Raw genomic sequence first — 26587 nt, forward strand, 5'->3', positions numbered from 1 at the left:
CACTGGCCAGCGTAGCCATTTTATTCATACTGTTTTGTGTACTTCCTGATGAGATGGAGATTTAGAGGGACTCAATCATAGACAGATTCCTTTTTGGAATATTAAAAACCAGATCCTTTTATAATCTAAACCACCATTCAAAATTAATATTTATTTTGAAGATAAAAGCATAAACAGTCATTTTGGATACCCCATAAAATTTTTAAGTAAGATGGACCTTGACAGGCAATGGCAGAAAACAAGGTTGCGTACTTGTTTTTCTACTTACAACACAACAAAACTTTAAATCCTTGGGTCTGCATGAGTCTGTTAATTTGTCTAAGGAGACACCAAACTATCTAGAAGAGAACTTGTGCAAAGGTAGGGTAAAGTTTAGTGAATTCAGAGATGAGATTATGTCTATGTGGCTCATCCAAAGCTATGGAAATTTGAATAAGTCTCTTAGATTTGTAAAATAAATTGAAAATAAAACTTTCTCACCTCCCTTCCCCTCCCCTGCTGCAAGGCCCTGATTATAAATGAATGGCCAACTGACAATTTCTTCAGCAACTCAGAATTCCTCAAAAGTATCTTTCTGAAAACAGAGAAAAGGGATGAATGCCAAAATGTAGGAATTATTTTTTTAAAGCAGATAATTAATTATCCTTTTGATGAAATATTCCATCATGCTTTTTCACATCTGTCATCTCTTCCATATTTTTCCAGGCCTCTCTTTGCCTTAGTAGTATTAGATGCCTGATTGTATCTTAAGGATCTTTAGCTCTTTAAGAGTTCAATATTGAAATGAAAATATCTTTGAGAGGACCATGCATTGAGCCTTCAGAGGAGGATTTGCTGACATCACCTTCAAAGCAATAGAGAGCTTTTGGTATAGGAGGCAGTATAGTTCATTTTTTCCTTTTTAGAGTAAGACAGAAAATCACTAGGAGTTTGCTTTTTTTCTACCTCATATTCTAAATCTTACTTTATTCTATGGTTGACTCTTATAGAAAATGAAATTCTGGTAATCTGGCCAATGCATGGGTTAGCAATTTTTTTTAGATTCTGAGTTATTCAGGTTAATTACAATTGCTATTCTCTTTAAATCTCTAATGATTATCTAACTGTGACTGCAGAGATCCCTGTCAACTTAGTGTTTGTCATGTAGATAATAACAGTTAACATTGACTGAGTACTTCCCATGTAGGACAGGAATGACTCCACCACATACTTTCTTAAAATTAAAAGATTTTTTAAATAGTCTTAGTTTACAGAAAGATTAAGAAGCTAATACAGAGTCTTCATATACCCGGTGCCCATTTCCACCTATTACTAATTAATAATAGATGCATTATAATGATACATTTGGTACATGTACATTAATATGGTACATTTGTCACAATGAATGAGCCAATATTGATATGTTATTATCTAAAATTAATCACTTTTTCACTCTTTTTAGATTTTTAGATAATGTTCTTTTTCTGTTCCAGGATCCTGCACTGAATAACATATTACATTTAATTGTCATGTCTCTTTAGGTTCCTCTTGGCTGTGACAGTTTCTTAGACTCTTCTTGTTATTCATGATCTTGACAGTTTTAAGGTATAGTCTTTCTCCTTTAGTATTTGATGTTTTTCTCATCATTAGACTGGGCTCATGGCTTTCAGGGAATAATAGAGGTAAAGTCATATAGCAAATCAAGGATACATACTATTAAAGGGACAACACAGTTTATGTTAATCTTGGCCACTTGGCTGAGGTAGCATTTGTCTGTTCTCTCTCAACTGTAAAGTTATAATGCCCCCTTTCCCTCTTCTATACTATATTATTTGGAAGGAAGTCATTATTCACAATCCTCATTTAACAAGTGATGAGTTATACTCTACTTCCTTGAGGGTGAAATTTCTGCATAAATTATTTAGAATTTTTTTTTTACAGAGGTGATTTGTCTCTTCTCCCCAATTTATTTATTTACTCAATCGCTTGTTATACTGGTATGGGCTTGTGGACATTTGCTTAGAGCTTAGATTATGATCTAATACTACTTTATTTTCTTGATGTAATTATTCCAGCTTTGGCGATTGGGATCTCTTTTTTGTTGGCTCTCATGTCCCTTTAACATGCTCTGATTATTGTGGTTTCCTTTCTTTTTTTTACCTTCTTTCCTTCCTTCCTTCCTTTTTTGAGCACTTCCTTATTTTCTGGCATTATAGATACTTCAAGTTTATCTTCCGTATTTCCTGCCCCAGTCCTAGACTCAGCCATTTCTCCAGGATCCCTGTTTTTGTTGGAGAATTAGAAACCAAAATCTGGTTGCTAGGTGTGCTCATTGCTTACTTGGGTCTTGTTTTTGCCCTTCTCAGCTGTCATATATGTATAAACTAAACTCTCTCTATATACATATTTATAAATATTTTTACATGTTACCATCAATATCTATATTAACCTAAAAAGAAATTCATACTGTTGTTTCTAATTCTAATCCATTACATAATGGATCATTCTAGCTTAACCTATTGCTTATGTGTAGTGGTTGCAGAATGGTTAACCCATACTTCTATGTGAAGCAACTTAATCAACCAGAGCAAAGTGCTTATATGCAGTTTCTGTTGCCTTTAGTCATGCAGACTCTCCTTATCTCTATAGTTACATAGGTAAGTATTTTGCCCCCTACTTCCTTCAGTGAGGTCATTTCATGCATTTGTAACACAGTTAAACTGTTTTGTTACATTCTACCTTCTGTCCTTGAAACTCTAAACTTCTAAATATTTTTTTGTTAATTTTTATATATTAAGGTTCATTTTTGTGCTACAAAATTCTGTGGGTTTTGAGAAGAATGTGTCTACCATTACAATATCATTAAGAATAGTTAAACTACCCTAAAAAAAAAAAAAATCCCATGTGTCTCACCTACTAACCCCCTTGCCCTGAAACCTTGGTGATCATGGATTTGTTTTTTATCCCTATAGTTCTGCATTTTATAGAATACCATATAATTGAAATCATAAAGTATTTAGACTCTTTGGTTAGTAATATGCACTTAAATATTTCATGTCTTCTTGTGGTTTGATAGTTCATTCTTTGTGTGTGCATGTGTGAAATATTGTTGTATTGTATGGATAAACCACAGTTTGTTTGTCTGTTGACTTCTAAAGAACATTTTGGTTGCTTCCAGTTTGGGGTGATGATGAATAAAGCTTCTATAAGCATTTATATGCAACTCTATGTGTGGCCCCAGTTTAGAAATCAGTTGGGTCAGTACATAGGAGTGTGATTGCTGGATTATAAGGTAAACTTATGTTCAGCTTTTTAAGAAACTGCCAAGCTCTCTTCCACAATGTTTGTAACTTTTGTATTCCCAAAAGCCTGGTAATTTTTTTTTTTTAAGATTTTATTTATTTATTTGACAGAGACAGACATCACAAGTAGGCAGAGAGGCAGGTGGGGGAGGGGTAGGGTCGGGGGAAGCAGGCTCCCTGCTGATCAGAGAGCCTGATTCGGGGCTCGATCCCGGGACCCTGAGATCATGACCTGAGCTGAAGGCAGAGGCTTAACCCACTGAGCCACCCAGGCATCCCAAGCCTGGTAATTTTTTCACTGAAAGTTGGACATGTTGTTCCATGTAATAGGAATTAAGGTAAATAGCAGTTTAGCTTGAAGATTTATGTTAATCTCTCTAGTAGTTCACTGTTTACTATAGTCATAGGTGCCAGATACTTCAAATTCTCACCTTGTTTTTATTTCCCTTCTTGAGTTTAGGCTTCCCTACCTACTCCTCTTCAGAGTTTGCATCTTGTAGCTCTTAAAGTCTAATCTACCACTATTATATGCCAACAGGAGTCCTGTGGATATAATGATTAGATATGGGGAGGGGGAAGTAGTCTGTACCATGTGACTAAATTTAAGTCTTTTAGGGGGCCTGTGTCTCTAGGGTGTGACCTTCACAAGTATTTATTTATTTATTTTTCTAAGTGACACAGAAAGCCTACTGGGAGCTGATGTTGGAGCAATGTCCCAAGCTGAGATAGTAAGGCTTTGGCAAAATCTTCTCTCCTGGAAGTTAGCCCTTTGTTATGGAGAAAACTCTGGGATTATTAAGCAAAGATTACTCTTCCTCAATGCCTGCTAAAGCTGAGCTTCTGGTTTTTGCCATGAGAACCTTGTGAGTTTATTGGAGGTAAAGCTCATGAGAGTGTGGGGCCCTTCCTAAGACTGCAGAACCAAAAGTTTCTCACTCTCTTGTTAACCCAGATTTGTCCTTCCACAATTCATCAAAATTATCATTTAAGTCTCCTTACCAGCTCCAGCTCCAGCTGCTTCTGTTGTAGACAAGCAGATCTTGGCTGTATCTCCCCAGATGAGCCTATCTTTCCAGACTGGGTTCGTCCTGTGACCTCAGTTATGGATCCCAAAACATTGTTGATTTTTAGTTTGTCCAGCTTTTTTCTTGTTATAAGGACAGGAGTGACAACTTCTGGCCTCTTTCCCTGTTGGAGCAGAACCTGGAAGTCTTCCATGCCAGGATCTTTACATGCATTAATGTGTTCAATTTTCAGAACAAGTCATGAGTAATTATTATTATTGCACCCACTTCATATATGGGAAAAATTGATTACACTATTGACTCTTAAATGTTGTAAATGAGGTTAAAAACTAAGATAGAATGCTTTGAAATGTTAGGTTGAAAAAAAAATAAATGATAGCTTCTTGGAGAAGGCAGCTTCTCAAAGTGTTGCCTGTATTTGCTTTTGCCAAAACATATTTGATCATCAGTTTTAGCTAATGGCTTCTTTTAAGAATCAATGTTGAACAATTAAAAAGTAAGGGTTTTTAAAAAATTTAAATTTTTTTTTTTTTTTTTTTTTTTTAAGCAGAGTATAGTTACAATACTAGGTTATTTTTCATTGATTTCTGCCTGGTATAAAACTCAGGCAGGCCCAGCTTGCATTGTAGCTTCATTTTCACGCTATAAACTTTACACATGCCTTAAGTTTGAATTATTAGAAAAACTAGGCTGTGATGATATCCTTTTAGTAATCCCATATAATAATAAAATGCCTTGGAATAGATTCAACATGTACCAAAAATTCTAACTCCATAGTTGGTTGTATTTCAGTAATCTTCAGAATCATTCTTTATATATGGCAATAGCAATTTTTCTATATATCAATATGTATTTTTCAATTTATCAGAGACAACATAAAAGTACATATTCATAGAATAAAATAAAAATGGTTACATTTCTGTTCATTCTTATCTGTAAGTATGCAGCAGTTGAAAGATAGTTTGTAGAGGTAAAGTGATGTTCTTACAGATTCACTATGATGTGTAAGATAAAAGAGAACCATTAAATTGTATATCTTATTTATGGGGAATCAGAGGTGGGCCCTATGGATTGTCAAATACTGTGTGAAATATAACGGAGTCTAAGAATGCATTTTTGCTAATCATTCTGTTGTTTGAGACTCAGCAGTTAGGTAGTTTGCTCAGTAGTGGCTCAGTGGTTTATCTGTTTTCATGGCATTTGGGGGACTGTTTTCATAATTAATGTTTAAATTATGCTAATGAGTAATTCATGCAGTCTCTTTAGAGAAGGCCCTCTGTCACGTGACACAGAGCCTGGGCAGCATGCCTAGCCTAGAAAAGTTCATAGAATGTCAAAAGTATTGAAGAACCTGGAGGGAAACTGAAAAATACAGGTGTGCTCTTGTGTTCAAGTGATGAAAATGAAGATAATTTATGGCCAGTTTTCTCAAGTGACCTATTGGACATTTGGACTGCCGAATAGGCAAGGATGTAATCTTTGGATTAGGGACCTTATTTCCACAATGGCTTTGGGCAAAGCCATGAAGTACAGTTTCTGAGGTATAAATACAGAGAAAACTGTATCTTGGAAATATAGGCATCAAGTGTAGACACCAAGTAGGATTAAAGGTATAGTCACCAAGAGAAGGTTTCTGCTCCTGGACACCTGGGTGCCTCAGTGGGTTAAGCCTCTGCCTTCGCCTCAGGTCATGATCTCAGGGTCCTGGGATCGAGTCCCACATCTGGCTTTCTGCTCGGCGGGGAGCCTGCTTCTCTCTCTCTCTCTCTGCCTGCCTCTGTGCCTACTTGTGATCTCTGTCTGTAAAAATAAAACCTTTAAAAAAAAAAAAAAGGCTTCTGCTATTGATTACCTGCCTATGTCCAGGGGCTTTATGAAATGAAGAAATAGGAAGCTCCATTAGAAAAAGGATAAATAGCTTCTCTAGCTTAGAAACAAATAGCACTTTCAAAAGTACAGACCCAGGAACAAGAGCCAATAGTGTCGATTAACACCCTAAAGTAGAGAAATGTTTAATATTCTTTATTTTAGGGATTCTTAATCAGACTCATGCTGGGCATAGAGAATAAAGGGGAAGTTTTCACAAATCTCCTGATGTTATTGGAAAAACTGGTCATGAATATTTATTTTGATGGGGAGAGAGTGCTTTCATCAGATTCTCCAAGATCTCCAGATCTATTAACCAAAAAAGTATAAGAAAGATTAATAAGCAGTGACTTAGTCACATCTTCAAGTAGATACTAAAAAATGTGTTTATATCTCTTAAACTATAAGATGGATGAAATATTACTTTGTGGTAGATTTGAACTACAACCTTACTGCCTCAAATAATTTTGAGTAAATTAGAGTTCCTTGTAAAATAGAAAATCAATGATGCCTACTTCATTGAGCTATTATAATTTAGATTGAGAATATAAATGTAATTATAAAACACCTAGCAGACTGCTTGGCATAAAGTGGGTGGTCAGTAAATGTTATTTCCAAAGTAGGATTCAAGAGTTTTTATGATATTTATGATTTATTTTAAAATACTTCTGCAAAAAAAAAAAATAGAGTGATGTGAGATATGTGTAGGTACTTAGTTTGAGTCACATGCTAGACACTGTCATAATCAGAAATTCAATTTTCGCAGGTGACCAGATGATAGCTTATCAAAAGGTCCACAATCTAAAATGTGTTGTGTATTACAAGTACTCCAGTCATATTTACTTTTGATTAGCACTGGATGCTAGAATGAAAGCTAGAAATGAATTTTCATTTGTGGAATTTGTGGTCCACTAATTAGCATTATGTAACCTTTCACTGGTGAAATGAGTAATATTCTTGGTATGTAGAATGGATAGAATCTTTTAGAGACATTCCCCACACTTCCATAAATCTAAGAATCTAGTAGGTCCTATGTAGCCAGAACCCTCAAGGGGGTCCCTACAGCTCTACCCTGTTACTATTAAAATCCTACTTCTAGAATATTAATCCACCTTCTACTAATGAGTCTCTTGTGCAAGGGTTGCTACCATCCCTTAAGAGGACAGGGAATTTGGTCTTCATTGAATTTACAGATTAGGCTGTACAAACTGTTCTGTGTCTACTTGCTAGTAAAAATTTATTTAGTAAATGTCAGCGTATTTGGGAGACTTTGGTCAGAAATTTGCTCTTACCGAAGAGGCTGTAATTGTATATGTGGCTATAATTATATACCAAAAATGTCAAAAGAGATATGACCAGATTGGCTTAGGCTAGTTTGTAATAAGTATCCTAGAGTAAAGCCTTCAGTCTGAACGAAGTAGTAAACCCAAGTTCATGCATTAATGGAAAAAGAAGGTAAAAACAGGTCCCCTGGGCAGGTGTGATTTAAAAAATAAGGGCACAACTAACTGAGATCAAAGGAGGTAAAAGACCCCAAATGAAGGCAATCAGGAGCCAGGAGGACTGAAGAATTTGAAAAAAAAAAAAGATCAGGGGCGCCTGGGTGGCTCAGTGGGTTAAGCCGCTGCCTTCGGCTCAGGTCATGATCTCAGGGTCCTGGGATCGAGTCCCGCATCGGGCTCTCTGCTCGGCAGTGAGCCTGCTTCCCTCCCTCTCTCTCTGCCTGCCTCTCTGTCTACTTGTGATCTCTCTCTGTCAAATAAAAAAAAAAAAAAAAAAAAAATTAAAAAAAAAAAAAAGATCAGGTTCCATATGATCCACCAATCTCACATCTAAACATTTATCCAAGAGAAATGAACACATACAGACAAAGACATATATATAAATATTCAAAATAGTCCCAAAGTTGGAAAAAACCTCAGATACCATCTGTGAGTGAATGGACAAAATGTGGAACATACACAAATGGAGTATTACTCAGTACTGAAAAGAACAAACTGTAGTAATCTGAGCTATTATTTGCCCAAATATTATCATGTATCTGTATGTTCTCAACTTTGCCACTTTGTCGGCAGTATGGAGTAGGAGAATTATTGTAAGGAATGTGGACCATAGACGAAGAACAGAGTGGGTAGGGATTTCAGGAGCAAATGCAAGTCAGTGAAGAAAATAGTTTTAATAGGTGTGCCTGGCTGGCTCTTGATCTCAGGGTCATGAGTTCAAGCCCCATGTTGGATAAGGAGCCTACTTAAAAAGAAAGAGAGAGAGAGAGAAGAAAATATTTTTAGTTCAAAGGCTATTCTGAACATTCTCTAAGCAAGCCACAGAAGATGTCTACTTCATCAGAGAAAGGTGTTGATTTTGGATACATAAATGAGGAATTTTTGTTCCTCTGGATATCGCTCCCTCAAAAATTTGAATCTTACAATATTTATAATTTTTTCACTAGCTTTTTTCCCTTTTAAAAATGACACCTAACTTCTTTCCCCTTTGAAAATAAATGATCTTAAGTTATTAAGTGATAAAAGCTGTTGTTTCAGATTTAACATAAGAATGGATTTTCCTTCATGAACTCTAGTTTACTGTGTCTAAAATCAGGAAAAAAACCCAGAAGGGAAAAAGATCCTCTTTGGAGGTCTGTTATGGAATCTCTAAACTTGTATGAACCCTTTTTGTACATACAGGAGTCTCTTGGGAGAAATTCTACATGTAAGACCAAGAACATAGTAGTCCCATGGCATTTGGAAGATGAAATTTATAAGCAACCTAGTAATCAGTGGGAAGGTTTTTAGTTTAGGATTTAGTCACAGGATGGTTAAAAAGACTTTAAAAGAAAGCTGTTTATTTCTTTATGTACAGGTCTTTGGGTCAATAAATGATTATTATGTATCTAAGCAATTTGCATTTGAAATAAGCAGAAGGGTTTTCTTTAGCAAGTTATTGGTGAAGTTCTGGATGAACTGATTCTAAGTTTAACTTGTGTTCTCCTAGTGAAAATTAACTGTAACATTATTGTCTTCTGAATTCTTCCCTTTCTGAAGGATGGGAAGGAGTGGCACAGGATTGCCAAAGAATCTCTAGCAAAAGAAATCAGAAGATTTTAATATAATACAAAGTAGATAAAATTAATAAGCTGCATTTTGTTTATAGGTATAATCTCTGCCCCATCCTCTGGAATAGAGATGTGTACAGAGCCGTCCATTCACTACTAGGCAATTTAAATCAATTTTTTTCCTATAATGCATTCACAGAAATTGTTTTAATATCTAGTGTTTTGTTCTCCCACCCACCCTCCTAATGTGAGTTACCTGAGGCAAAAATGGGTGGGAGGGCAGAATAAGGCATTGGAAACAATCAAATGGTCAGGCTTTGGGGTGGCTCAGTCACTGAAGCACCCGACTCTTGATTTTGGCTCAGGTCATGATCTCAGGATTGTGAGATCAAGCCCTACTTTGGGCTCCATGCTGGCATGGAGCCTGCTTGAGATTCTCTCTCTGTCCCCGTTCTTCTGTCCCTCTCCCCACTGCCTCCACTCATGTACTCTCTCTCTCTCTCAAAACAAAACAAAATAAAGAATGGGCAGGCCTGCTTGGACTCTCAGAGAACATTAGGAACACACTAGGGAACTTTATTGAGACAACTGTCTCTATAAAAACTAGTGCTGTCTTAAAACAACAAAAAGACAATCCACAAACTAGGATAAGATACTTGCAAAACACATATCTGGTAAAGGACTTATATCAATAATATACAAAGAACTCCTAAAACTGAACAATAAGAAAGCAAACAATTCAGTTTCTGAAACATGAGTAAAAGATCTGCATAAACTCCTCACCAAAGTAGATATAGAGATGAAAAAAAAAAAAAGGATATGAAAGATGCCCAACATTATATGTCATTAGGAAACTAAATTTAAAATTAATTAATTGATTAATTTTAAATTTAATTTTAAATTTTAAGATTTTAATTTAAATTTAAGTTAAATTTAATTTTAAATTTTAATTGAAATTTAATTAAGTTAAATTTAATTTAAAATTTAAACAACAATGAATACCATTATGTGCCTGTTACAATGGCTAAAATCCAAAACACTGATAACACCAAATGCTGACAAAGATGTGAAGCAATGGGAACTCTCATTGGTTGTTGGTGGAAATGTAGAATGTCAGAGTCACTTTGGAAGATAGTTTGGCAGTTTTTTTTGTTTTGTTTTTTTTGTACACATATTGTCCCTTTTATTTTATTTATTTTTTTAAGTTTTATTTTATTTATTTTTTCCGTGTTCCAAAATTCATTGTTTATACACCACACCCAGTGCTCCATGCAATACGTGCTCTCCATAATTCCCACCACCAGACTCACCCAATCCCCCACCCCCTTCCGCTCCAAAACCCTCAGTTTGTTTCTCAGAGTCCACAGTCTCAGGATACAAAATCAATGTACAGAAATCCATTGCTTTCTTATACACTAACAATGAAAATATAGAAAGGGAAATTAGAGAATTGATTCCATTTAGTATAGCACCAAGAACAATAAGACATCTGGGATTAAACCTAACCAAAGAAGTAAAGGATCTGTACTCCAGGAACTATAGAACACTCATGAAAGAAATTGAAGAAGACACAAAGAGATGAAAGAACATTCCATGCTCATGGATTGGAAGAATAAACATTGTTAAAATGTCTATACTGCCTAGAGCAATCTATGCTTTCAATGCCATCCTGATAAAAATTCCACTGGCATTTTTCAAAGAGCTGGAACAAACAATCCTAAAATTTGTTTGGAACCAGATGAGATCCAGAATTGATGAGGAAATGTTGAAAAAGAAAAACAAAACTGGGAGCATCATGTTGCCTGATTTCAAGCTCTATTACAAAGCTGTGATCACCAAGGCAGCATGGTACTGGCATAAGAACAGACACATAGACCAGTGGAACAGAGTGGAGAGCCCAGGTATGGACCCTCAACTCTATGGTCAAGGAAAAAATATGCAATGGAAAAAAGACAGTCTCTTCAATAAATGGTACTGAGAAAATTGGACAGCTATGCGTAGAAGATTGAAACTTGACCAAACTCTTAACACCATACACAATGAAAAACTCGAAATGGATAAAATACCTCAACGTGAGGTCGGAATCTATCAAAATCCTAGAGGAGAACATAGGCAGTAACCTCTTCAGCATCGGCCACAACAACTTCTTTCAAGATGTCTCCAAAGGCAAAGGAAACTTCTTTCAAGATGTCTCCAAAGGCAAAGGAAAGAAAAGCAAAAATGAACTTTTGGGACTTCATCAAGATCAAAAACTTCTGCACAGCAAAGGAAAAGGTCAACAAAACAAAGAGGCAACCCATGGAATGGGAGAAGTTTGGCAGTTTTTTACAAATGCAAGCTTGCTATACGATCTAGCAAACACATCCCTATGCATTTACCAAAATGAGCTATAAACTTATATCTACCCCAAAACTTGCACATAAATGTTTACAGCAACTTCATTCATTATTGGCAAAATTTAGAAACAACTAAGAGGAATGTCCTTCAGGTGAATGGGTAAACAAATTTTGGTAGATCTATAGAATGGACTATTGTTCACTGTAATAAAATAAATATATATTTTATATTTGAATATAAATATTTGCAATAGTAATAAACTTAAATGAGTTATCAAGACAGGAAAATACATGGGTAAATCTTTAATGTATTGCTAAAAGAAAGAAGCCAGTCTGAAAAGGTTATATACTGTATGATTCCAACTATATGACATTCTGGAAAAGGCAAAACCATGGAGACAGTAAATAAATCAGTGGTTGCCAGGGGTATAGGGGTAGGGTGAGAGGGATGAATAGAGGGAGCACAGAAGATTTTTAAGGTGGCAAAGTTATTCTGTATGTTACGATAATGGTGGACTCATGATATTATGAGTCTGTCAAAGCCCACAGCGTGTGCAACATCAAGAATTATCCTAATGTAAACTGTGACATTCAGATGGTAATACTGTATCAGTACTGGTTCATCAATTACAACAAATGTACCAAGTTAATGCCAAGTGTGTGTGTGTGTGTGTGTGTGTGTGTGTGTGTGTGTGTGTGTGTGTGTGTTGGGGCGGGAGGGTATGTGGAGACTCTGCATTTTCTATGTAATTTCTAGATTCTGTAAATCTAAAACTGCTCTAAAATAGCCCATTAAAATAAAAAAACTAACAAAAACTATGCTTTCTGAGATTGCAGGATTCTAGGCTATTAATTCCTCTAATAATTAGGAAAAAACCCCTTTAACCTTTCTTTCTTGGCTTTTAGAGGTCATAACATCTGCTCACATTTATTATTCATTCAGCAATCACCTACTGAAAGCCAGTAGTGCCAAGCACTGTTTTAGATCCTGGAGATGCAACAGTAAACAAAATGAATCAAGTAGCTGCTCCTTTGGAGCTTATACTTCGTGGGGAAAGATAAATACATAAAAATAAAATCATTAGAGCAATTTCAGATAGTGACAACAATCAATATGAAGAAAATTTTAAAATAAAAACTTAGTAATGGAATAGATAGTGATCGAGTAGGAGTTAGGGGAATCAACTTTAGCTGGAGTAATCCTGGGTGGCCTCCCTGAGAAGGTGTCTTTTTTTTTTTTAAAGATTTTATTTATTTATTTGACAGACAGAGATCACAAGTAGGCAGAGAGGCAGGCAGAGAGAGAGGGGGGGAAGCAGGCTTCCTGCTGAGCAGAGAGCCTGATGCGGAGCTCAATCCCAGGACCCTGGGATTATGACCTGAGCTGAAGGCAGAGGGTTTAACCCACTGAGCCACCCAGGCGCCCCGAGAAGGTGTCTTTTAAACTGAGCCCTGAATGTTTAGGAGATGCTATGGAGAGAGGTACATTCAGCAGGAGAAGCAAAGTTTAAAGTCCCAAGGTGAGCACATATTTGGAATGACTGGAGCTTCAAAAAGATAATCCGTGTTACCACGCATAGAGAATGAAGTAGTAAATGGCAGAAAATGAGTTTGGAGCAATGGAGGCACTGGGCCCTACTGATGCTTGTTTCCTTCTGTTTGGGGAAAGGTCCAGAAGGTGGAAACTGTCCCCAAATTCCTTCCAGATGACATTTTTGAAATCAGCATATATGTACCAGTCATCTGGGTGGATCTTCCCTGTCCATTCTAAATATTCATCTGGCACCTACCTTCTATCTGCAGAAGTAATGAAATAAGACATAGCGACTGCCACCAATAAGACTGCACCATATATATTTTTTAAAGATTTTATTTTATTTATTTGAAAGACAGAGAGTGAGCAGGGGCAGAGGGAGTGGTACAAGGAGAGGGAGAATCAGACTCCCCACTGAACAGGGTGCCTGATGTGGGGCTTGATCACAGGACCCTGTGACCATGACCCTAGCCTAAGGTAGATGTTTAAATGGCTGAGCAACCCAGGCACCCCAAGACTGCACCATATTTTATCTAATAGTCTATAAATAAATATTTTGTTCAGAAGCATGAAATGTTTCAAACGTGCTGAAACTAAAAAAACAGATATCAAAATACTATGAGTATTTAATTCCGATTTACTGGAAGTTAACAATCTGCCATTTTGCCTCATAGCTTTCTTTCTTCTTCTTTTTTCTTTTTTTCTTTTTAAAGGTATTATAGAATATAGTTAAAGCCTAACCTCCCATCTTTTCCCCCTGCCCTTATCACCTGAGGTAATTACTTTTCTGAAGTTGGTACCATTTCCAGACATATTTTAACCATTTTCTATAAATATATTTTTACCCATAAACAATACATAGAATTTCTATATGTATCTGTTTTATGACCCCTCTCTGGGCTATATCTTGATTATTTTGACAGAATGCTGCTGAACAGCTGTCAAAAAAGAGAATCAGTCTGAAAGAATTGGAGTTCACACCCTCACTCATAGAATTGAGCATACTAAGGAATGACATAACCCACCATGAAGCAGGTTCACGTAAGAAGTATCTGCTCTGATAATTGGCAAGCAATGAAGAAAAGATCTTTCTAGAAAATATGGACATAGGGAACGAGCACTGAAACATATTGATGAATAACAACTGACTGAGGTTCATTCACTTATTCATTCATTTTACCAAAATTTATTGAACTATGTGTCCACTGAGAATACACAAGTGATGAGGACAAAATCCTTGCCTACAAGGTGTGTAGTTATGGTCCCAGGTTGAACTAGAATGCTATTCTCCTCTGGGTGTAAAGAAGCAAAAATTTTAAAATATTTAAGTTTAATGAAGGCAGAGAATAAATCTGTGGTGGTGGTTTTAATGATATACCTTGAACTAAGAATCAGAATCCGTTTCAGGAAAATGGAGCTAGACGTTGGGAAAATCATGACATAAAATATATGTCTTCTCACTTCCTCAGAGACATCATGGCATCATTTTGATGTTTTCTACCTTTATCTTATGCCACTTCCTTCATTGCCAATTTCAAAGATATTTGCTCCATGTATTTTTAAGATTTGCGTAAGTCGTATCATACTTCATATACATTTTTGTAACTTGCTATTTTCCCCTCAAAGTTGTTTGAGCTATATTTTAGGTTAATTTAAGCAAATAAGATTAATGATTTAAATCATTTAAATCATGTACATTGATGTATGTTGTTTCATATTAAGAATAAACCACAGTTTACTTATTCATTCTCACTCTGATAGGCAGTTTAACTATGTGAAAGAATGCCGCAATGAGAATCCCTATACATTTTTCTGTCTAGCCTCTGAAAGGCTTTCTCTAAGGCATATACCTGAACATGGACTTGCTGGATCATAAGGTATGTGAATGTTCAATTTTATTAGGTGAGGCAGAAACTTCTAGTTTCCAACCCCAATCCTCATTCTTCCTCATTCGTCCTTTTCAGTTGGACGCATGGATGTCTGAAAGAGACATTTCCCACCCTCCCTTGCTAAATACGATTTAACTAAAATTTGACCAATAATGTATAAGTGGAAATGCCATGTAACTTTCAGTATATTACCTTAAAAGACAGCTGGCATATAATCCATTGTTTCTTTTGCTTTGTTCCTTTCCTCTCTACTGGCTTCAAGAATATAGATGCAATGATGAGAAGTGAGAAGTCATTCTGGACAATGAACATGGGGGCCCCACTGCAGGAATGTCAGGATGAGAGGGAACCTGTGGGTACCCTTCTGGAGCCATTTTACTAAAAACAAACTTTATTCCTTGATATTTGTTGGAAAAATCTGAATTTCTTTCTTGTATAATCCCCTATTGTCTTAAGTTTTCTGTCACATCTATCCAGGTACAATCCTAACGAATGCACTAAGACTCTACACTAGTTTCCACTGGTTGTACCATTTAATACCCCACAAGCCACAAATGAGCTTGTAATTATAATACCTTATTTTATAATTGTTCAAAGCGTTTTATAACTTCCTCTCACTTTTGTCCTCCCACGTCATGTAAGAAAGAAAAACAAGTACATTAGGATCTCCACTCTGTAGCTCAGAGTGTTAGAACCTAGGAAGTTCAATGGCTTGACCAAGGTCTCTGGTAGGTTGATATCAAGGATAAATATGATGTCTCACAGACAGACACTGTGCTTCTGCGGGGCTACCTGAAGAGAGATTCTTTTGAAAGCTATCTAGTTATGCTGACAAACCTTACAGGTTCTACTCCCAGTTAATTCACATAACATTGTGATAAAAGTCTATTATTAGCTGTACTATTGCTAAGCAAAAACATACTGAGTCACACACTAGAATGTGCATTTTGGGCATTGGCTTGGATGGGAAGAATCAGTCCAACTCAAGAAGCTAATTGGTTTATGGAGAAGGCAGGGGAAAATATACATTCATCAAAGAACACTAGTCAATTGCCTGGTCTCTTGGCACTGTCTGCCAGCCAATTTTCAGACTGATATTGGCACCAAATCCAAAAAAGTCACTGATCTCCCTGCACAGCTGGAGGGCATTGGGCTAAAGGAGCAGAATTTAAAAAGGAGGAAGAAACTGAGACCTACTTTTATTTTAGACATACTATTTTCCCTTCTTTTGCTAATATGGGAGTGACTTATGGAAAATAGAGTGGCGTCAGAAGCATCCAGCCTGCTGGGTAGGGTGGGAGAGGCTGTCCCGAAGTTGCTCTTGAAGACAGAAGTGTCCAGAAATGTCACGGGGAATGTCCAGAAGTGCTTGTTGACTGGGACTTGACCTGAAGATGTGTTTTTGGCTGCTGGGCTCCTAACGGGGTTTTGTATGCACATCAGAGTACATTCATGCATTACAGGGAACTTTGGGGTTTGGTCAATGTCAAGACAAAGGGGTTATGAGCTCCTATCTCCCAGCCAGAAGATGCTGGTCATCAGCACCTTCTCTGTCACCTCTGATGTCAGGATACAAGGGCCTTTGGGTAGAGAAGTGCATTTGTTATAGAAACATGGAAAGAAGGGGTATGTGGAAAGATGAGAGACAAACAACTCTGGATATTTTGGCTTCCTATGAACTGAACCCTAATTCAGGTAATTCTCAATATATTCTCTTTTAAAACTCCCCCTTTGCCCAATGTGTCTTCAGCTATTATGGGGAATTAAACCACCAAATTTTAAATCTATTTTCAACACCACTGAAAACTATAAATAGAGAAGAATTACATATAAATCAAGTTCACTGTGTTATAGGAGACGATCCAGTTCGTATATGCCCAATAAATGCCAGCGAGTTTTCCAAGCCAGAAGTTAACTGTCTGTGCTTGATGTGGGAGGGCAGCATACATACTTAATAAAATTTAAAATCCAGGCCTCAGGGCTCAACAAATTCAGTTCCTGCTACTGAATTTCTCCTTGAAAATAACATAGTGTATTGAAAATGGAAAGTCTAAGGAACTGGAATTTCTACTGAAATGAGACAGAAGGCCCTGCTGCATTTAATCAACTGACATGAGACACTTGGCTCTGGCTGAACCATAAAGGCTCTGTGTTTATCAGATTCTGCCTTCTATGGATGGGGAGGCCTGGTGATAGAGTGCCATGTGGGCAGTGTTGTGAGCAGATCATTATGCAGTGGGAAGACCATAATGGGTAGGGATTCTGGACACCTAGTTTCTAGTGCCTGTGTTGCCTCTAACTAGTTCTGAAATCTTGGGTGAACTTTTAGCCTCGGTCTCCATTATTGTAAAATAGGAAAATGGAAGACACTCTCTACTATGTAGATGAATTGTAGTGGTCTGCGATTATCGCACAGTGTACTCTGCTGGTTGGGATTGCTTCTGATAAGAATAAAATATAACAATGTGGTAAAAACTTCCAGTGCTTAACCATATCCAATTCTCTCCTTTCCGGATCCATTACATAGGTTGGGACACGTGACTCCTTCAGATCAATGGCAGTAGATATGATGTCTGTGTGGGTCCAAGACTGGAAGAGCAATGTGAGTTTTTCATTGTCTCTGTTCCCCTGCCATACCCTGTAAGCGAAATGTTGATACAGTAGAGCCGCAAGGTGGAAATGATCAGATCACTGATAGTTGAAGAGAGCTGCCCTAGAGAGCCATTAAACTTGCAAAGAACTCGGGAGAGTAAGAAATACAAGAGATTTTGAGGTTTTTAATTGCCATGCTGTCTGGTCTGCACACAACATATCATTGCCCCAGACCCAGGTGACACAGCCAGCAGGACCATTTACACCCATGCAGCCAATGACTAGTTGTTCACAGGCAAGAGAATACACGTCCCCATCTATCCTGTTAAAAGCAGGCACAAGGAAGAAATATGAAGCTAGAGATATTTATAACACACCGCAATTGCTCAACAAATGCTTGTTTTATGAAAGAATAATATGAAGTTCCCCCTCCTGTGTGTGTGATAGGAGAAGGGGATGTGGAGGAGGATGAACTCGTGGAGAGCATCTCTGTATCCTGATCAGCATAGCACATGGCGGTGCTCAAGAAGTGTTTGTTGAATTCAGAGGAATGGAGTGAACACTTAGTATGGTGAAGCATATGGCTGACTTTAAAACTGACAATATAGAAATGAATATTGGTCCCATTCCTTACTCATAGCCTCCACTTTAAAAATAGAAAATATCTGAAATCTATACATGTGGGGGATTGTCATTCACACATTCATTCATTGAGTAAATATTTATTGAGTGCCTGCATTACTCAAAGCATCCGTGTTCAGCATCGATGATCTAGGACTGGAAAAGTCCTCACGAAATTTACATTCTAGGGCATCGAGGCTGAGGGATGGGAGGAACAGGGGGTGAGAGACACTAATTATTTAAATTACATTGTGAATTACAGGCTGCCTTGAGAGCAGATGATGGCAGTCCCAACCTAGGCTGGTGGTCAGGAAAGGCATCTAGTTTTAACCCAAGTCTCGGCCTCTGCTATGATGATTTGGTAACTAACACACTTGCTGAATTTTTCAGCCCGCATGTGGATTCTTGTGGCTGTGGCTCTGCTTACAGACACGGTGTTTGCTGAAGTGAAAGCAAGGTAGATGTTTTTCTAGCATTTGCCTTGCTTTCACTTTGCTTGAATTTCGATGTGGTGGCATTATTAGCCAAACATACTAAATATCGCAGGACTCTGGGAAATGGTGGAAAGTAGGGAAAGGAGTCTGTCCTTCTTTGCAATAAGATTTGCATGTGATTTTTGACACTGTGTAACCCAGAGTCCTTCCTATGAAAGAGAGACTATTATTTCACAGATAAGGAAGCTGAGAATGGAGGGGCAGGCAACTTGTCCAAAGTTGCACAGTTAATAAATGCCAGAGGGAGAATCAATCTGGCTCTAAGTGAAGATGTTTAACCTCTACTTTGTACTGCATTGCTTCTCCCAAGACTGAGTTTTGTTAGAGCAGAGTCATCTTACTAGGAGATCAAGTTCTGTTGTTAGCATGTAGCTGAAAATCACTGTTAGCAAAATTACCCTGGAAGATTCTGAAAAAGATTTCTTAATATATCTAATGTGGACATTTTTTTCTGCCAGCTTGCACAGATTATTGCTCACTTGATCGAACACCTGATAAAGTAATTGATCATGTTTTGGGTCATGTTGTTAGAAGGCTATATGTCTTCAGACACTAGAGTCACCCGCAACTTGGTAAGGTGGTCACTTAAAGAGGCACAGTGATGATGAGGCTGACCAAGGGCACGTGTCCTCATCTACTTTATTTCCTTTTTCTAAGCCTACATAATTGAATCCTAGCAGGCTAGGTACACTAAGATGTCAATTTGTTACATTTCTTTCCTTTTTTTTTTTTTAAGACTTTATTTATTTATTTGATAGAGAGAGAGAGTGCGGGCACAAGAAGGGGGAGTGGAAGAGGGAGAAGCAGGCTCCCTGCTGAGCTGGGAGACTGATGAGGTTCAGTCCCAGGACTCTGGGATCATTACCTGAGCTGAAGGCAGATGCTTAACTGACTGAGCCACCCAGGTGCCCCAATTTGTTACATTTCTTAAGTAATAGAGTCCTTTTGTAGACAATATCTATTTCCCTTTCTTCCCTACCAAAAAAAAAAAAGGTCCAATAGAAGTTTTAGGGAACTCGGGGAGTGAGAAAGGAAGATGCTTTGCAAATCATACCACGTACATTAGTATTTCTGAAAGGATGATTGGGACACTGCATTTTTAAAGTAACTTCCAAAGTGATTCTTCCGTGTTCCTAAAGTTCGAAAGTCATCTATGTGTCTGTCCTATCCTAATCAAGAAGAGAATAGCAGGTCATGTTAGCCTTTAGGTGAAGAGTGAAGTCAGCCTTTCATTTTAGCATTTCCCTGCAGTGCTATGTCCTGGTGCTCTCTCTGTGACCCCCAGTGCTTGCTTCCTGAGTGTCAGATCCAATGGATCTCAGCAGAGTAAGTAGGTCACTCACCCAGGGCCAGAGAGAACTCTCCTGAATTAAGTTCACACCGCATGTAGAGCAAGGAACTTGAGTAGCCAAGTATCACTACAAGCAAGAGGCACACCTCTTAACTGTACAGTATCAGTCCGGGTGCATGGCTGCAAGGATCAGAAGTGACTCTATTTTGAGCCCAAAGGAAATTTCCCGATTATTTATTTCCCGATTATTTCTCCGAATCAAAGGAGATCCAGAGGATCAGGCAGAAAAGTAGCAAGACCAGAGAAACTTCCAGAGGACTGAAGTAAAAAATCCACAGCAGGAACAGCCTGGTGTGCCTCCTTGTACCCCTTCAAATCCACCTCCCAGGAGAGGGTGGGTGTGTAAGCCACTGAGACTGAATGGGGGCACTTCCCGAGGCAGGGAGGGCTGGCCCTCACCCCTTAGCTCATGCAGAAAGTTGGGGGGCAGGGGGCAGGTCCCAGCACATCTTCACTCAAGGGAAGGGGCTGCTCTCCCAAAGAGAGGCTTAAGTAGGATTGGCGGCTGGGAAGCCCCAAAAGACAAAAGCAAATAAGTGCCTGTTTAGGGGGCAGCCTCCTCCCCACAGGATCTGCTGGGCTTCTTCCTTGAATGGTGGCACCACCCTCTTGGTCTTCTCATTTCTTATTTAAGAAATGGGAGCTTCTAGGGGAATATTGTTGTGATGAATATAGGAACGCTTTAACACAAAGCAAAACACATCCTCAAAGTTCTTTCTCTTTTTCTGCATTATCAGCCAGGTGCTTTTATCTGCTATGGAAAATAATAGAGAATGCAATTAAGGAATTTGAAACTGTCAGGAGTGTGGCATGGCTTGAAGAAAGGGCATCGTTGTTTTGTTTTGTTTTTCCCATTTGTTTTCTCTGCTAAGGGACTTCTAGGTGCCAGAGGTCACTTATCATTTGTTATTCATTTATTCATTTTGTTGAGTCTCAGGATCCCGTTTAGGAACCCTGGCTGATTTGCAGCCTCTGTTAAACACAATTTCTTACTTACCTCTCTTTTACCAGCTGCCTGTGCTTCCGCTCCAGTTTTTGCTGGAGCTTGACTAACCTGCCTCTTCAGGCTGGTCATAGTCTCACCAGATTGTTAATTTGTAACTCTGGAAAAACTCTCTGAATCATTCTACTGGGAATTATTCCACCCCATGGTGTCCTTGGGTAGCAAAGGATATTGACACTGCAGTTGTTAGATTCCTCTAACTGTAGAAACCGATTAGAAATGAGCAAAGAGGGTGAAGGACAGGAGACAGGATAGAAATATATCCTCAGACATAGGTAAAGATTCTGAGAGAGAAAACAATCAGAAACATGCCAGCGTTTACTGAGGTATGCAGTAAAATGTTCCCATAAGGCTGACTCAGATCCATTCTGGAAATAGCAGGGGTATGCATTATAAAGAAAATGCCAACTCTTACTTAGAGGTTAAAAAAAAAATGACAACCAACTTAACAGTGTTTGAAAGAAAAAATGATACTGTTATAGCAAAGGAAACTGAGGCAGGAAGATCGTTTTTGATTTGGAGTAAATGCCATACGCAACGGCAGCTCTACTACACCAGACCCAGAGCCAGTAAAAGAAATTCACCCAGATTTCTCACGGGAGACCCGTAAGCAGAAGCCTGCAGCCAGACCTGCTGTTGAGGTACAACATGCTGCCTTTTGAACTTTATTGCCACTTACTCCCCCAAAATGAGGGCATATTTGAAATGCTAAGCAATTTACCCTGTATATCAAGGTTACTGTCTTGCTCAAACTCTATGTGCCAAAAATATTGACACATGACCCAATGATGCAAACAACCTGTTACTTACTTTCTGACTGACATGCAACCCTTTCGCTTAGCTAAAAATTTCCCTCCAAATCATTCTAACGATTATCCTCCAGACCCCTCACGCATGAGAGGAAGAGTAGTCAACATCCCATTTTTTATTTTTCCAAGTCAAATTCTTAGCAAATTTATTCTAGATTCAAAAAATAATTGCTATTTTCTCTCTATCTCTTCTCGGGGGGAAAAGAAACCTTCCAGGACTGCCATGCCTTCCTCTCCTGGTGTAGCTGGCAAATGTACCACTCAGGGCTGCTAATGCATGGAATAAATGGACAGTCTTGCTAACTCCTATTATCATCACTGTGTCTAGAGTCTATGTCAGTTCAAAACTAAAATGTCCTCCTTTGCCTCCATAGTACTTTAAATATCCCAACAGTATCTGCATGAATATAATGCCCATCTGTACGATATCAAATCGTCTTGACAAATGTTCCATATTTCCAACTGTATGTGTGTGTATGTGTGTGTGTGTGTGTGTGTGTGTGTGTGTGGCTGAGAAAACTGAGAGGTTACACAAGACAAACTTTTTTGGATTATATGCACATCCAAAACTTACAGTCTTCCCTGATAGTAAGGGTCGTGTAACTTGGAGAAAACAAGGGCAAAAATGAATCCACCTAGATCAGAAATGATTAGTCAGCTCCACTTTCTTTTCCACCACCTTATTTTGCATGATTCATTTTAAATTCAAGAGACTGGGAAAAAATTGACTTCTTTTTAATGAGGTTTGATTTATTCAACCTTGTGTTATTAGTGAAAATAGGATACCTTGTTAGTTGGAAAATACATTTAAAATAATGCACTGTTTTGAATAAATTATCAGGTTGATAAGTATATAATGATAATATTGATATTGCTTTACATTTGCAGAGAATGTTGGCAGTTTACAAAGCACATTCATATTCATCACTTTGCTCAATCTTCGTAATTCTCTGGGCATTATTGTTCATATTTTATAGATAGGATCCTAGGGCTCAGGGAGGTTCAATGACAGGTAGTAAGTGAAAAGCTAGGGTCAGTCTCTTTAGGTTTCGGCCTCCAAACCTTTTTTAGAAGTCACTTTCACCAAAGAAAACCAAACAAAAAGATGGTCTTCATTGTCTCTTATCTGCACTTTTTCAATGGCCTCTTATCTACTATCTCAGGAACAGTCTACTACTACTCTTGATCTTCCCAGAAGCAATTCAAATCTCAATTCTTGCCTAACAGAACTTTTGCCTGGAAATTAAATTTTGAACTCCTATCATCATCCAGTGTCCTTCACAATGTGACCTAAATGTAGCCTCAACTAGTTCTTCAGTCCCTTGTCCCTTTCACATTTTCTGTGTTCCAGCCGCACCAAACTCATGAGTCCTTCAACATACTGTAGCTTGTGTCTTTGTACCTACTTTTTAATTTTTTCCTAGAATGCCTTTTCTTTATTCTTCACCTAGCAAATTTCTACCTATGACCTGAGAACCAGCTGAGACAACCTCCTGTATGAAGACTTTCCTCCCCTCTTAGGACACGTACACAAATTTTGTTACTGTTAATGCCAAGCGAAGTTGAAATAATATGAATGAGCTTCCCAAGGGTATGGACAACATCTTGTTGATCTTTACTCCCCAGGACCCAGCACAATGTCTGGCATTCAATAACTAGTTACAGAATTAATAAATAAAGTATCCATTCTCTCTATGACTGCAGAAAAAATACCTGCATTTAGTAGACATCAAAAAAATTTATAGCAATTTTACTTCTGAGTATGTTTCCAAAATAACTGGAAACAGGTTCTCAAGGAGATACGGGCAACCCCAGATTCTTAGCAGTATTATTCACAATAGCTGAAATGTGGAAACAACCCAAATAACATGAGTGGATGATTGGATAAACAAAATGTGGGACAGACCCACAAGGAAACGTTATTCAACCTTAAGAAGGAAGGATTTTCTGACATGCTATACTACATGGATGAACCGTGAAGACATGTTCTAAGTGAGATAACCCAGTCACAAAAAGACAAATATTGTATGATTCCACTTACATGAGATATCTAGAATAGCCTAATTTATAGAAACAGAAAGTAGAATGGTGGCGGCCAGGAACTAGGGGCAGAGAGAAACACGGGTTGTTTAATGGGCATAGAGTTCCAGTTTTATATGGTAAAAATGTTCTGGAGATTGGTTGCACAACAGGGTGAATATGTTTACCACAACTGAACTATACACTTAACAATGGTGAAGATAATAAATTTTAATTATTAAATTAATTTATGGGTATTTACCACAATTAGATATTTTTTAAGTAAAAAGAAAACTCTTTGAGTGACATGCCCTTGTTAGTTAAAGGAATGAACGAACTAAAGAAATTATTTTGAATATTGCAGTATGTGTATGGGGTGGCATAGAAAAAGGGTGGAACAAGAAATAAAAGACAAAATATTTCTGCTCTAAGAGCTTGCTTTCTGGCTGGAGAGATAGAAATCAGACATATAAAGTGATGATACAATTTCAAAACAATAAATTTCCATAAAAATAGTTAAATCACTATTGGAGTCCCAAGATTGAGAAAAGAGTTTGGAGTTAAATTGGATTAATCTTGGAGCTCTTCCTGGAGGAGGTAGATGGATAGCTTGGTTTTGAAGAAGCAGGGTATGGACAATATAGATATAGAAGGTAAAATGTTTGAAGTATTTGGGTGCAAGATATACTTACTTTGTAGGAATTAATTTATTAAATTCTATAACAGCTCTATCAAGAAAGTACTGTTTTTTGAGCAAACTGAGGCTAAGAGAGGGGAGGTGGCTTACCCAAAGAGAATGTGTAGTAAAGGGCAGAGTAAGTTTTTTTTTTTAATGTTTGTAATTTTTTAAAGCGTTTTATTCATTTATTTATTTTTCCCCATGTGACACTAAAACTTTATTTATTTTTTATTTTATTTTTTCAGTGTTGAAAGATTCATTGTTTATGCACCACACCCAGTGCTCCATGCAATACGTGCCCTCTTTAAGCCTTCCTTAAGGAGAGCACGTATTGTAGAGTAAGGTTTTAAACCCATGCCACCTAGCTCCGGCTTCCATGCATTTATTCAATAAGCTATGTTTTGCTCTGCTCTCTGCTTGATTCCTTTATGAAGTGGCTCCCAGTGTCTCATTTCTATATACCCTTCCCGAGTTTCCAATGGTTTTAACAGTTTCCAGAATGCAACATATTACCACAGGAGAGCTTGGAATCCAGCTCACTGAATGTACACAGAGGGCTCAGTGAAATAAAATAGTTGAAGAACAATATGAGAAATTCAATTTAGAGAGACAATTTTTCTCACATGGGTCAGTCCCTTTGACACAGGATTGAGGTTGGGGAGCCTGCTCTCGGGGAGGAGGGTCCCACTGTCCCAGGGGGGCTCCTCAACTCTGTAGCTCCATGGACGTTCTTCCCAGATGATGTTCTCGTGGGGTTAGCACGTCACGAAAGTGCCTCTGCATCTTGCATGGTATATTCAAGTGTATGAGGCTGCAGACTGTCATCAACATCACCAACTTTCATCAGAATTTACATCTTTTTCCACCCCCAGGGTTGCAGCAGATGTGTTATATTATTTTCAAAAGAAAATCAGATGTGGGTAATAGGGACTGAGTGAGTGTATATGAATGGAGTGAGAGGGGTGGTCAGGAAAAGCCAACTCTTCCATATTAAATAATATATATTAATATTTAATACTGAGAAAGTAATCGTAGTTAGGATGCTGCTTATAGAAAAAGACACTGTGTTAATCCATAGTAAATTATCTGAAGTAGAGTCAAATCCTAGAAGAACAAGGTGGTGATTATTTCATCTTTATTCTGACACAAATAGCCAAACTGGGAAGTGCTTTACCATGTTCAGACTTTATTTTTTCCTGCTTAACATTCCAAAAACATATAAATCAGTAAGATTTTAAATATTTTATTTCAATTTTTAAAAGATTTTGCTTATTTATTTTAGAGAGAGGGAGACGGCATGAGTGTGGGGGTGCAGAGAAAGGAAGAGAGAAAATCTTGAGCAGACTCCACCCTGAGCACAGATCCCATAGTGGGGCTCAATTCCAAACCCCAAGGTCATGACCTGAGCCAAAACTAAGGCTTGGACACTTAATCAAGGACACTTAACCTGTGCCACCCAGGTGCCCCCAGATTTTGTTAAGTATCTTAAAATAATTTTCAAATGATCAGGTCATAAATACTTGTTGATAAAAAGTGAGAAAGGGTACACATTTTCCTAGGTTCAAAGTGAAGGGAATCTCTTACTGTTGAAACATTACTAGTTAGAAACAGAATCATTTAGATTCAGGTGAGTATATAGATACAAAAAGGAAAGAGAAAAGAAAACTATTCAAGTTTCTCCAACTACCTTTCGGATAGCAGAACACTGATAAAATATTTCATTTTATTAATTGTAAATGAATTAGTGACATGTGGGTTCTGTTTTCCTCAGAATCAGCAGGGGCTTAAAAATGTCAGAGAAAGTAACTTTTGGCAAGTCCTATTTGGTATTTTGCTAACCCTGAACCATGTTGTTAAAGGTTCACTTTTGTGATTGAATTTAGAATAGAATACCTAAGTACAAAAAGAATGCATTGGGTTTTTAAGCTGAACATGTTTGAAATCAATGACAATTTAAGGTTCTTCTAGAAACAGGTGGATTCATGCCCAAAGTAATGAGTAAGTTCGTTGTCTCTTGGTCTTACATCTGAGTGTGC

Source organism: Meles meles, chromosome 6 (genome assembly GCF_922984935.1).
Source record: "Meles meles chromosome 6, mMelMel3.1 paternal haplotype, whole genome shotgun sequence".
NCBI classification, from domain to species: domain Eukaryota; kingdom Metazoa; phylum Chordata; class Mammalia; order Carnivora; family Mustelidae; genus Meles; species Meles meles.